Here is a 12,973-nt window from a genome sequence, read left to right as displayed (position 1 = left end):
ACAATGGGACACACATAACAATACACGCATTACGTAGCAGCCACGTTTATTTATTATTTACTTACTACAGAATCCTGCATTCGCTCCATGGAGATAGAGCGGAGGGAATGTGAATAATATGTATGTATATATATTTTTTTTAATTCGAGCACGTTCGTAAGAAAATAAAGGAAATACAAAATTTACTCCAATCGCGTCACTAAAGAATAACTTTCTGCTTATTTGGACATCATTTGCAAAAAGAAAAGCGTTTTGTTCACTAATTAAACCAATTACATGATTAACTTCTCTGTTACGAATTTTAAGGCAAGTTCTTGTACTGTAACATTGAAGGGGATTCACTAAAGTCTAGTTCCGTGTTTCTACTTTGGAAACGGCCATGGAAACCGACAATATCTGGCATCTGGCAAATTCCTTCAATTTAGTCGATTACGCACGCTGCCCCGTAAAGCGCGAGTCGCAGTGACGTAGCGCAGCCGGATGTGACGCAGCGGGGCGGCGTGAAATGAAGCTGGGCCGTACGGCGCGATAAATCAGTGCGGCCGACCCCTGCTCCCGAAGCGGCGGATGCATGCAATCGGCAGCTGTGCACAGGAGCAGTCGGATTAAGAACAGGGGCCGCTTCACTTTACGCAACGTCTTTTTACGTCACAAAGGATTCGACAGAGAGTCGCGTTACGAGGCACCGCGCTCGTAATCAGATAAATTAAATTTGACGCCAGCGACTTCAATCTACATAGCCGTTTTGACACATGTAAGCACTAGACTAGACTAATGCGATGGTTTCCTTCAACTGTCGATTACAAACATGTGTCGCAAGACTTGAAACTAAGAAGCTATTTAGCGGAATTAGTTTGCTAGTAAATATGGTAAAATAGTAGTAAATATATAGTAGTGAACATTGCAAATACAGTAAAAAGAATGTTAGGCGTAACGTTAAGAGACAGAAGGAGAGCGGTGCGGATCATAGAGCAAACGCGTGGATATCCGATATCTTAATTGAGATAAAGAAAAAAAAATGGAGCTTTACTGGTCATATAATGCGTAGGTTACATAACCGATGGACCATTAGGGTTACAGAATGGGCGCCAACAGAAAAGAAGTGCAGTCGAGGACGGCAGAAGACTATAGGCGGGAAGCTGAAATTATGAAATTCGCAGGCAGTAGTTGGAACCGGTTGGGGCAGGACAGGGTAATTGGTGATCGCGGAGAGAGGCCTTCGTCCTGCAGTGGACATAAAACAGTCCAATGATTCTGATGCTGCTGCTGATGATGACGCATGCCGTAGAATGTACCCGACTCATCCCAAACAATACCATAAAATACGAAGAAAATATCTGATTTCCAAGCATTCCCCCATTCCCGGGAACTATTTCCTGCAATTTTAAAGCACAAATATACGGGCGACTGCGCCTTTCCAAAACAACTTGGACTCAGCCGACGCGACGGTACGCTACATACACAGAGGTGGTCACAACACAGGCCACCATGCTAGAAGCTTGCAGAATGCCTTCTGCTCGCACGCAAGACAAATACGTGCATGCAAAGGCTGTTTTCAGTCGTTCAGAAGACAAATATTCAAGTTCCTGGTTTTTGAGCTCTTTTGGGCGTTTTGCCGGCGCAAGCACCCCACTCCCGTGTTATCACTCTTGGCAATCGCTCGTCGCGTTTTCGACAAGCGTGAGTACCGAAAGAAAGTATATGTTGCGGGGCCATAGAAAGCGTCACAAACTTGTCTCACTGGAATTCATAATAATATTTGGGGTTTTACGTGCCAAAACCACTTTCTGATTATGAGGCACGCCGTAGTGGAGGGCTCCGGAAATTTTGACCACCTGGGGTTCTTTAACGTGCACCTAGATCTAAGCACTCGGGTGTTTTCGCATTTCGCCTCCATCGAAATGCGGCCGCCGTGGCCGGGATTCGATCCCGCGACCTCGTTCTCAGCAGCCCAACACCATAGCCACAGAGCACACTGGAATTCAGTACACGCCAACTATTGCACTATGCAGAAATTATCATGTATGCCGATGATACATGGATTGTATTAACAGCCAAAAATCTTACAGAATGGGCGGCAAAAGCCAACGCTGAGCTCGACAGAACTTCCAAATGGTTTTTGGCCAACAAGATTACCGTCAATACTTGAAGAAGAAAATATGTTATGTTCCATCCTCCACACACAAAAAAAGAAAGATCTGTACTGCAAAAGTAGAACTATTTATTAATAGCTGCCTTCTGGGACAAAATAATTCATATATATACCTTGGTGCAGTTTTTGATAAGTATATGCACTGGCAAGAACACATCAGTGCTGTTGGCTCCAAAATAGCACCTGGATGCTATTTTTCCACTGATGTGTTCGTGCCAGTGCATATACTTATCAAAAACTACACCAAGGTATCTATATGAATTATTTTGTCCCAGAAGGCAGCTATTAATAAATAGTTCTACTTCGGCAGTACAGATCTTTCTTTTTGCAGAAACATGGAACTATTTTGAAATCAATATATTGCGCATTGTTTATTTTGCCTTAATTCACAGTCACTTACTATACCGTATTGAAACTTGGGGATGCATTTTTAAAACGTATATTTATCCCATAAGAATATAACAAAAACGTGCAGTTAGAATAATGACACAGTCTACTTACACCGCTTCAAGCGAGCCTTTCTTTTGAGAGCTCAGAATTTTACCGTTTTATCAGCTACGCGACTTACGAATTGCACAGATTGCATATAACGTCGTAATGTTTAGCCATCCCTTTCCGGCTGCTCTGTTTCAGGCATCAGCCCGCCCCACTATAAATGTTCTATTAGGTAACTTTAATCTTCCTCCCAGTAGCAACATTTATGGTCAAAGGGTACTAGAATTTGCTGGCGTAAAAATATAGAGCAGTATACCACCAAAAATAAAACATTCTCAAAACTTTTCCTAGGAACATGAAGAATATTATCTGCAATTGCTTTCGCTTACGTGATTTTCTTTTTCATCATTCAGACATTACAGATTACAAACTTACATATTCTGTTTCCCTTCACTGCAACGTCCGAGATGTCAATTGGTATATAACGCAAAGTTTTGTTCTGCTTTCTTGTACCATCTTGAATCCAGATGTCTTTTTTTCACTTCTTAGTTTGTTTCATTGTACACTGCATGACACAGCATTCCATATTTTTTCACACGTGCAAAAATCTTTACTGTGACACTGAAGTCTATGCCTGCCCTGTTTATAAAACAAAATCTGCCATGCGCGTTTTTTTGTTTTTCCTATTGCACTTCAGTTTAGCTCCAGCTTGCTGCAGGGAAAAGCACACCACTTACTTTCCTGTTTCACTCATTGTCATGTTTTTACTGTTTTGTGTTGTTGCCGGTATATATATATATATATATATATATATATATATATATATATATATATATATATATATATATATATAATGTCGGACCTATCACTAGCCTTTGCCTATTGGTCCCGAAAGTTCTTTGTAATGCAGGAGTGGGGGCTAAGATGAGTAATAAGTCATCAATCAATCAATGAAACTGTCATCCCAACCGAGCTGCTTTTCGCTAATTGTGTCACAACACCACAAATACATCGCAAAAGTACCACAAAAAACATCGAAATTAGGTACAATAACGTTGGGGGTCAGAGAAAGCGCCAAAACTTGTCCCAGTAAGATTCGTGGTTCAGAACAACAGTCATTTGGGCTAGATGATGCACACTTGAACAAGGAAGGTATAGCGCCAAGTAAGACGATAACGAGAGGGAGAACGACACAGGACAAGCGCCTGTCCTGTGTCGTTCTCCCTCTCGTTATCGTCTTACTTGGCGCTGTTCCTTCCTAGTTCCAGTAACATTCAGTACACGCGATACTAACTAGCTGCGTCACACACCCGAGCTCCTTTTCGCTAACTGCGACAGGAAGCCGGGTGCGGCGAGCGTGGCGCGCCCAGACACCACCGGAATATGTTACAGTAATGTTGGGGCTCACAGAAAGTATCGCAAACATCTCCCACAATTAGTCATTACCTCAACTTAACTACGCCAAGATGACCGAGCTGTTTGTCGCGAACTATACGTCACGAGCTTCTGTTCCGTGCCGTAAAAGCCTAAATTGCTTAAAATGCGTCGCAGACTGTCAAACAAAATTTCTTGCCTTTCCGTAGTCCAATTTTGCAGTCGTGCCGTGTCGAAGTGCGGAAGGAACGCAAAAACACGCCGGGATCCCAACAAACAGGCTACATCCAAAAGAGACGAACACGCGAACTTCACATGCGCAGCCGGCCTCGCTCGCTTCGTCAGCGTGTCTGGCATGCCGTTAGCTTGTGGCTAGGTAACGCAAGGAAAATAAGTCACAAAGTAAAGGTTCGTTCATACGAAAGAACTTTTCATTTTTAGCGTGAAAGAATCAAAAATAAAACGCTGTCTATAAGGTCATTTCGCATCTTTTTTTCTCGATGCGCGCGTCAACTAACGGACGGCGTGAACGCAGAGCTTGACGGGTTTCCTGTTGCCAGTTTTCGCCGTGTCCCCTGTTGAATTTGTTTCTCTGTGGTAGTACTCTGGCAGCAACTTCGTATTGCGTGGCCGTGCGCGACCGTACGGACCATATATTGTAAGCGATCAGCGTTGGGGTGCACCGACGGCTCATACCTTTGCGCGTGGTGTGTTCTCGCCGCTCAGTTTACGATAAAGCGATAGACAGCACGAAGGGCAAATGGCTCAGTACTGCTGCTGCGCTACCTCACACCGGCGTTTCGACAGCGAGTGTCCGCTGCTTTTATTTCTAGCCGAATTCAAAATATAGATTTCGATCTGTATTTGTATTGCGCCTATTTACGTGTAAATATTGTAGCTTCAGGTATTATTTCGCGAGATTTCAAGACATAGCGACTTCGTTTGGAGATGTATATTGACACGTGTACTTATCTTTACCGGGTGACACGTTTTGCCACCTAGCAAATGTTATCGCAGAGCACGGGACGCGCCTGCACTTATCTGAAGTTTCTGGAAAATTGTCGATGCTTCTATCCGCTGTCTGTTATCACCAAACCTTGTGTTATCTGATTTCATCGCTTGACGCGAATGGTGTAGAACTTTGTAGAAGGCATGCGGGTCCCAACGATTAGTCTGGAACATTCGACGACTGCTGTATAAAAGCAGACGCGCTTGACCCGCTGAGCAGATTTTCGACGATCGCCGAGCGTGTTCGCCGCTGTCGTTGCGCTATAAGTGTAGCCTGTTTTGTGGGCACAGGTTCGCCCAATAAAGGTTAGTTTTCTTGTTCACAGTATTGCTACTGTGTTCTTTGACGTCACGACCACGTGACAGTTGGTGGAGGTGCTTGTGCGTTCATGTAACGAACGCCCCCGCAAAGCCGCGATCCAAGCCCGAAGCCCGAGGACAAAACTAACGTCGCCCAAGACCAGCGTGCTAGCCGCTGACTGCAAGGACTGCCCCCAGAGCACGGACTCCTACCTGAGACGAGCAGGAAGATTGCCACCACGTCCTCCCCAATGGCAGCCCCAGCATCCCCCGTCGTGCTGCAGCAGCCCAGGGAGTCCCCCACGTTCCGCGGTTCAACATTCGAGGAACCGGAATTCTGGCTCGAGACGTACGAGAGGGTCGCTGCATTTAACAGCTGGAACAGCGACGACAAACTGCGCCATGCCTTCTTCGCATTGGAAGACGCTGCCAGGACGTGGTTTGAGAACAGAGAAGCCACCTTAACGACCTGTGACCTTTTCCGAAGCGGCTTCCTGCAGACATTCTCAAGCGTCGTACGCCGAGAACGAGCCCAAGCTTTACTAGAAACCCGAGTGCAGCAGCCCAACGAGACCACCGCGAATTTTACCGAAGAAATGAGCCGCCTGTTCCGCCACGCCGACCCGGAAATTTCCGAAGAAAAGAAAGTCCGGCTACTAATGCGCGGTGTAAAGGAGGAACGTTTCGCCGGTATGGTACGAAACCCAACGAAGACCGTCGACGAGTTTCTTCGCGAGGCGACTAGCATCGAGAAGACACTCGAGATGCGAAACCGGCAATTCGACCGCCGCACCAACTCTACAAACTATGCCGGAGTTCAATCACTGGCTTCCGAAGACCTGCGCGAGTATATCAGGGCAGTCGTACGAGAGGAGCTTCAGAAGATCTTCCCGTCGTCGCAGCCTCAAGTGGCCTCGATCGCTGACATCGTCAAAGATGAGGTTCAGCGGTCGCTTGGAGTTCCGGTGGTGCAACCTCAATTACCGCAACCCCATCCCGAAGCGATGACCTACGCCGCCGTCGTACGCCGTCAAGGTCCTCCTCCACGACAGCGCCAGGGCCCTGTCCGTCGAACTGACGAAGATCCTCCGCCACCGACGAAGACGACGAAGAAACCATTTCGACGACCTAATGACGACACGCCGCCGTTCGGACGAAGTCGGGAAGCCAAGACTACACCGACGAAAAACGGCGTGACGACGCGACGTTCCAGCTTCAGTTCAACGCGACGCAGCCGTGATCCGACGCGAAGACCCAACTCCAACGCCAAACAAAGAACCACCGACCTCGACGTACTTCTCGACAGCCACGCAGTCACCGCCTTAGTCTACACAGGGGATGATTACTCCGTCATGAGAGGACACATCGCCGCCCAGTTGAAGAAAGTTAAGACTACGTGGGAAGGCCCTCAAATTCGGACCGCCGGAGGACACCTCATAACGCCGACTGGAATGTGCACGGCAAGAATTACCATTCATGACCGGACTTACCCTGTCACCTTTGTTATCCTCCAACAGTGTTCACGAGACGTCATTCTCGGCATGGACTTCCTCAACCAACACGGCGCAGTCATCGACCTGAAGTCGATGTCAATAACACTGTCGGAAGACCATGCGATACCGTCGGAGAGCCCTCGTAATCACCACGCCTTGAGTGTGCTCGAAGATTAAGTGAGCATCCCGCCTCGCTCCAGCATTGTCATTTCGGTCGGCTCCGACACACCCGCTGACGTAGAAGGCGTCATCGAAAGCGACCAACGTCTACTGCTCGACCGTGAAATTTGCGTCGCAAGAGGGATCGCTCGACTGCACGGAGCAAACACGAAAGTGTTGCTGACAAACGTCAGCCAGGAGTTCAAGCACATCAACAAGGGCACGACGATCGCACACATCGAGGAAATTCTGGAAAACAGCAATGAGTTTGTCCTCTCGGATTCCGCCGCATCTACCCCGACGACCATGGTTGCCGAACCAGACTACCACATTAATCCAAGTCTCCCCGTGATTAAGCAACAGCAGCTCAGAAGTCTGCTCCGACGATACAAAGGCTGCTTTTCGACATCATCGAGGATTCGACAAACACCAATCGCCAAGCATCGCACAATCACCGAGGAGTACGCTCGACCACTTCGCCAGCGCCCTTGCCGAGTTTCGCCGCGAGAACGTGAAGCTATAAGAGAACAAGTCGACGAAATGCTGCGCGACGACATCATCCAGCCGTCGAAAAGCCCGTGGGCATCTCCTGTTGTCCTGGTGAAGAAAAAGGACGGAACCCTACGTTTCTGCGTCGATTATCGCCGTCTGAACAAATCACGAAGAAGGACGTATACCCTCTCCCACGGATAGACGACGCATTGGATCGGCTCTGCAACGCTAAATACTTCTCCTCGATGGACCTCAAGTCCGGCTATTGGCAAATAGAAGTCGACGAAAGAGATCGTGAAAAGACCGCCTTCATCACCCCAGACGGCCTCTACGAGTTCAAGGTTATGCCATTTGGACTGTGCTCGGCGCCTGCAACGTTCCAGCGCGTGGTGGACACGGCTTTAGCAGGATTGAAGTGGCAGACCTGTCTCGTTTACTTGGATGACGTCGTTGTATTCGCCGGAAGTTTTGACGATCACCTTAGGCGGCTTGTCACAGTACTAGAGGCCATCAAGTCATCAGGGCTCACTCTGAAGCCAGAAAAGTGCCGCTTCGCTTACGATGAGCTTCTGTTCCTAGGCCACGTCATCAGCAAATCCGGAGTACGCCCCGACCCGCAGAAAACAGCTGCCATCGCAAAGTTCCCGCAGCCCACCGACAAGAAGGCAGTGCGTAGATTCCTTGGCATGTGTGCCTACTACAGGCGATTTGTCAAGGTCTTTTCACGCATCGCAGAGCCGCTGACACAGCTAACTAAATGTGACGTCGCCTTCAAGTGGAAAACGCCGCAGGCCGACGCATTTCAAGAACTCAAACGACGCATGCAGTCGGCGCCCGTACTTGCGCACTTCGACGAGCACGCCGATACCGAAATACACACTGACGCCAGTAGCTTAGGCCTCGGTGCCGTCCTAGTCCCGAGAAAAGATGGACATGAACACGTGATAGCTTACGCTAGCCGATCGTTGTCAAAAGCAGAAGGCAATTATTCTACAACCGAAAAGGAATGCCTCGCCATCGTTTGGGCCCCAGCGAAATTTCGCCCTTACCTATATGGCAGGCCATTCAAGGTGGTCAGCGATCACCACGCGTTGTGTTGGCTAGCTAACTTAAAAGACCCTTCAGGACGGCTGGCACGGTGGAGCCTCAGGCTACAAGAATACGACATCACTGTAACCTACAAGTCCGGACGAAATCACTCAGATGCCGATTGCCTATCCCGCGCCCCCATTGACCCGCCGCCGCAAGATAACGAGGATGACGACGCCTTCCTTGGAATAATAAGCGCGGAAGACTTCGCCGAACATCAACGAGGATACCCGGAGCTAAAAGCCCTAGTCGAGTATTTGGAAGGGCACACCGACGTTGTCCCAAGGGCGTTTAAAAGTGGATTATCTTCGTTCACGCTTCAAAACAACCTACTCGTGAAGAACTTCTCACCAGTCCGCGCCAACTACCTTCTTGTTGTTCCGTCGGCGCCAACACCGACAAGACCAGCGGGATTACTACAGCCGATCCAGCCTCCTTACCGACCTTTTCAGCAGATCGGGATGGACTTGTTGGGACCGTTTCCGAAATCAGCTTCCGGAAATAATTGGATTGTCGTGGCGACGGACTATCTCACCCGATTCGCTGAAACTAAAGCTCTACCGGAAGGCAGCGCAGCCTAAGTGGCGAAATTTTTCGTCGAGAACATCCTGTTGCGACATGGTGCTCCAGAAGTCCTCATCACCGACAGAGGAACGGCTTTTACAGCGGAGCTCACCCAAGTCATACTGCAATACAGCCAGACAAGCCACAGGAGGACAACTGCCTACCACCCGCAGACGAATGGTCTCACAGAGCGCCTCAACAAGACCCTCGCCGACATGCTAGCAATGTACGTCGAAGTCGAGCACAAGACGTCGGACGCGGTCCTGCCGTACGTAACCTTTGCATACAACACGGCGGTGCAAGAAAAAACACAGATAACGCCGTTTAAGCTGGTTTACGGCAGGAACCCGACGACGACGCTCGACGCCATGCTGCCGCACGTAACTGATGACGAGAATGTTGACGTCGCTAGCTATCTCCAGCGCGCCGAAGAAGCCCGACAACTCGCCCGCCTACGGATCAAAAACCAGCAGCGTACCGACAGCCGACACTACAGCCTCCGACGACGCTTCGTCGAGTACCAGCCCGGCGACCGTGTTTGGGTTTGGATGCCGATACGCTGACGAGGACTCAGTGAGAAACTACTGCGACGCTATTTCGGACCCTACAAGGTCATCCGACGTATTGGCGCTCTGGACTATGAGGTCGTGCCAGATGGCATTTCGCATTCACAGCGGCGCCGCGCACGATGTGAAGTGGTCCACGTGGTGCGCCTTAAACCGTTTTACGGACGCTGACGAACTTCGTTATTTTTGTTATTTTCTTTGCTATGAGTGCTTTTGTTTATTACTTTCGTTTGTTTGCAGCATCGGGTCGATGATTTTAAGAGGGGGGTAATGACACGTGTACTTATCTTTACCGGGTGACACGTTTTGCCGCCTAGCAAATGTTATCGCACAGCGCGGGACGCGCCTGCACTTATCTGAAGTTTCTGGAAAATTGTCGATGCTTCAATCCGCTGTCTGTTGTCACCAAACCTTGTGTTATCTGATTTCATCGCTTGACGTGAATGGTGTAGAACTTTGTAGAAGGCGTGCGGGTCCCAACGATTAGTCTGGAACATTCGACGACTGCTCTATAAACGCAGACGCGCTTGACCCGCTGAGCAGATTTTCGACGATCGCCGAGCGTGTTCAACGCTATCGTTGCGCTATAAGTGTAGCCTGTTTTGTGGTCACAGGTTCGCCCAATAAAGGTTAGTTTTCTTCTTCACAGTATTGCTACTGTGTTCTTTGACGTCACGACCACGTGACAATATATAGTACGGTGTTAGCACATATGTCGCTTTGTTATTGCCAGTGCGCTCATAGTAAAGTTGTGGAGGAACTTCCTACGAGGGCTCACTTGTGCTTCGGTTGCTTAGCAAAGACAGCTGCAAATTTACCTGTATCGGTGCAACACAAGTTTTACTCATCGACGATGAATCTCGCAGCACACATTTCGTACGCCTTTCAGAGACTCGATCATGTTCTGGCGATTAGAATCCGAACGCACGCAAACGCATTTGAGTAGATGGGCTAACGTATGTCGAATACAGAGCCTTTTTTTTATGCTTTGGTGGCTTGACGAAGCGTAACGATGTGAGCATCATTTGCCTTATTCAATGTTCTAATGATACCCTCGTGCTATGAAGTATTACGGAAGGTACGCTGACCTATTTATCATTCGTCAGGCACAGTATATACGATGCCTTTTTTCGCCTTGTTTTTCTTTTATCAATTAAATATTTACTATGTGTCGGTTCGTGAAATCGCTTTAGCGCGAAGCTGCTATATGCCTCGCCAGAGTGAGCATCTGAGGACAGATATCTAGCCGCGGCTTAGACAAAACAAGGTACACTGCGTTCTCAAGAAATGAATCGTAGCCGAAGTGCCGTGCCATTTCTTCGTTTCTTTAATGCCGGTGCCTAGCACGTAACAGCGCGTACATATACTGAACAACTCGCTTAGGCAGGTGTAGCAATGCTGTTCCCATGACGAGCACGTTCACATGTGTTCAAAGCCGTTCACCGAGTCGAATCAATCCATGGGTTTAATGTGCCGAGGAAACACGTGCGCCATGATGAGAGTACTAGGGGGCTTCGAGTTGATTTTGATCACGTTGGATTGTTGATCATGCGTTCACAACAAGCAAATGGGGGTTTTCCCATTACAGCCCCATCAGAATGCGATTGTCGCTGTCGGAAATTTTTGCTGGTCGTAGAGTGGATCTAGCCACTGAGTAAAAGCTGCGAAAACTTTTCCCAAGCGAGTGGTAATGCGAGGACGTGGGAAAAGGTGCTGTGAGTGTTGGCATCGTGGCTGCAGCGACGTGATTGCCAGATAAATCGTTAGAGCCAAGCGAAAATTAGGAAAAATATTTAGGGATCCGCTAGAGGGCGATGAAATGGTAGAGAGAAGCGAGTTACTGCACACTGTTGCCTTTCGAATGCCTCAGACCGATGTTGCCATTGCACCGTCCCTAACTGATTTGAAACTCAAGTATCTATCGCGCCTTAATAAGGCTTCAGACTATCCAGAAGCGTTAATCGTTCCAACCGCGGAGGTGTATCCTTCGTGATAGAAAATCTGGGCACTGGAAAAGGCTGTCATTCCTGCGAAGCACACACTTTTCCACTGGTTGAAAAAGATTGCACAACGGGCTGGCGTTCGGTGTGGTGTTTTCTGCCCCTTTCAAATCAATTACCGTTGCAAAACTAACCGGTCCCTGCGAGAAAGTCGGATAGTTGCAGTGTTAATCGCAGGAAGAGCTTTGTCGCATGTGCGCTAGGTGTGGAATACAAATCCCTAAGATATCTAATGTCCCACCGACCTGCGGCGAAGGAAAGCGGGCGTTACGCACTGCCCATACGTGGGCCGATGCCGAAGATAATGCAATGCCGGCGCATTTTGCGTGGGTCATATACCCGGAGATGTGCGAACGCCTGCCTACCAGGACATGCGAATTGTCTCCGTAGTGGCAAGGATGGCTTTTCCTGCCCACATGCAGGCCATGCAAATGTAGACGAATTTTCAAACACATGCGAATACTCTATAAACACTGGCACGACCACACCGTAGCATCATCGTTGAAGCTGCTCAGATGACACGCGAATAAGGCTTATCTCAGAGCAAGACGTCTGTGCTTCCTTCTGGAAAAGCTGTACAAGGGCTGCCGACGAGCGCACCTAGCTATAGTATGGGTTTTGCTCTTTCCTTAGCCTCATCTCTAGTTAATCACGTTTTTTTTTTTGCGTTCGTCTACTTATTTCCGTGTTCCGGTACAATAAAGCTCAGTTGGAAGTTAGCGCTTGTCGTCGCCTGTGACGCTGTGTACTCGTCATCTGCTTAGCGCTGTAGATCTAGCTAATTATGGCATCCCAACTAGCCTAAACCGCTACCGTTTTAACGTAGAAGGAATACTTCTTGTGCCATGAAAAGCGGCGAAGGTCCCGGTATGTCAAACTTTGCACGAACTATCCCTTATAATTTATTTCTTGAGGGAACTGAATTGTCTTACGTATTTTTTTAAATTTTTTTGTGCAGTGCAGTGCAACGACAATTAACAAACCGCATTCAGTTTTTCGGGCGTTCACTCTGATGTGCGATAATCATGTGAAAAAATGAACTACCCAAATAAAACTAAAAACTCTGAGATTACATGCACGACTTGACGTATATTTATACGATGTAAGTCATTGGTGGTTCTATTTATCTGCGCCTTGCAAAGAATCGATTGATGAACACCGCGTTGAAACTGTTGCGTCCCCAACGTTCGTGAAAAAAAAAAACTATATGCGGCTGCCCTAAAGGGACACTAAAGGTTACCATTAAGTGAACGTGGACTGTTGAAATACCGTCCCAGAAACCTCGAAATGCTTGTTTCGTGCCAAGGAGAGACTTATTTTCAGAGAAAATGCGTTCTGAAG

This window comes from Dermacentor albipictus, chromosome 6 (assembly GCF_038994185.2).
Source record: "Dermacentor albipictus isolate Rhodes 1998 colony chromosome 6, USDA_Dalb.pri_finalv2, whole genome shotgun sequence".
Lineage (NCBI taxonomy): Eukaryota > Metazoa > Arthropoda > Arachnida > Ixodida > Ixodidae > Dermacentor > Dermacentor albipictus.
The sequence above is the reverse complement of the archived record's forward strand: the minus strand, read 5'-3'. Positions refer to the sequence as shown.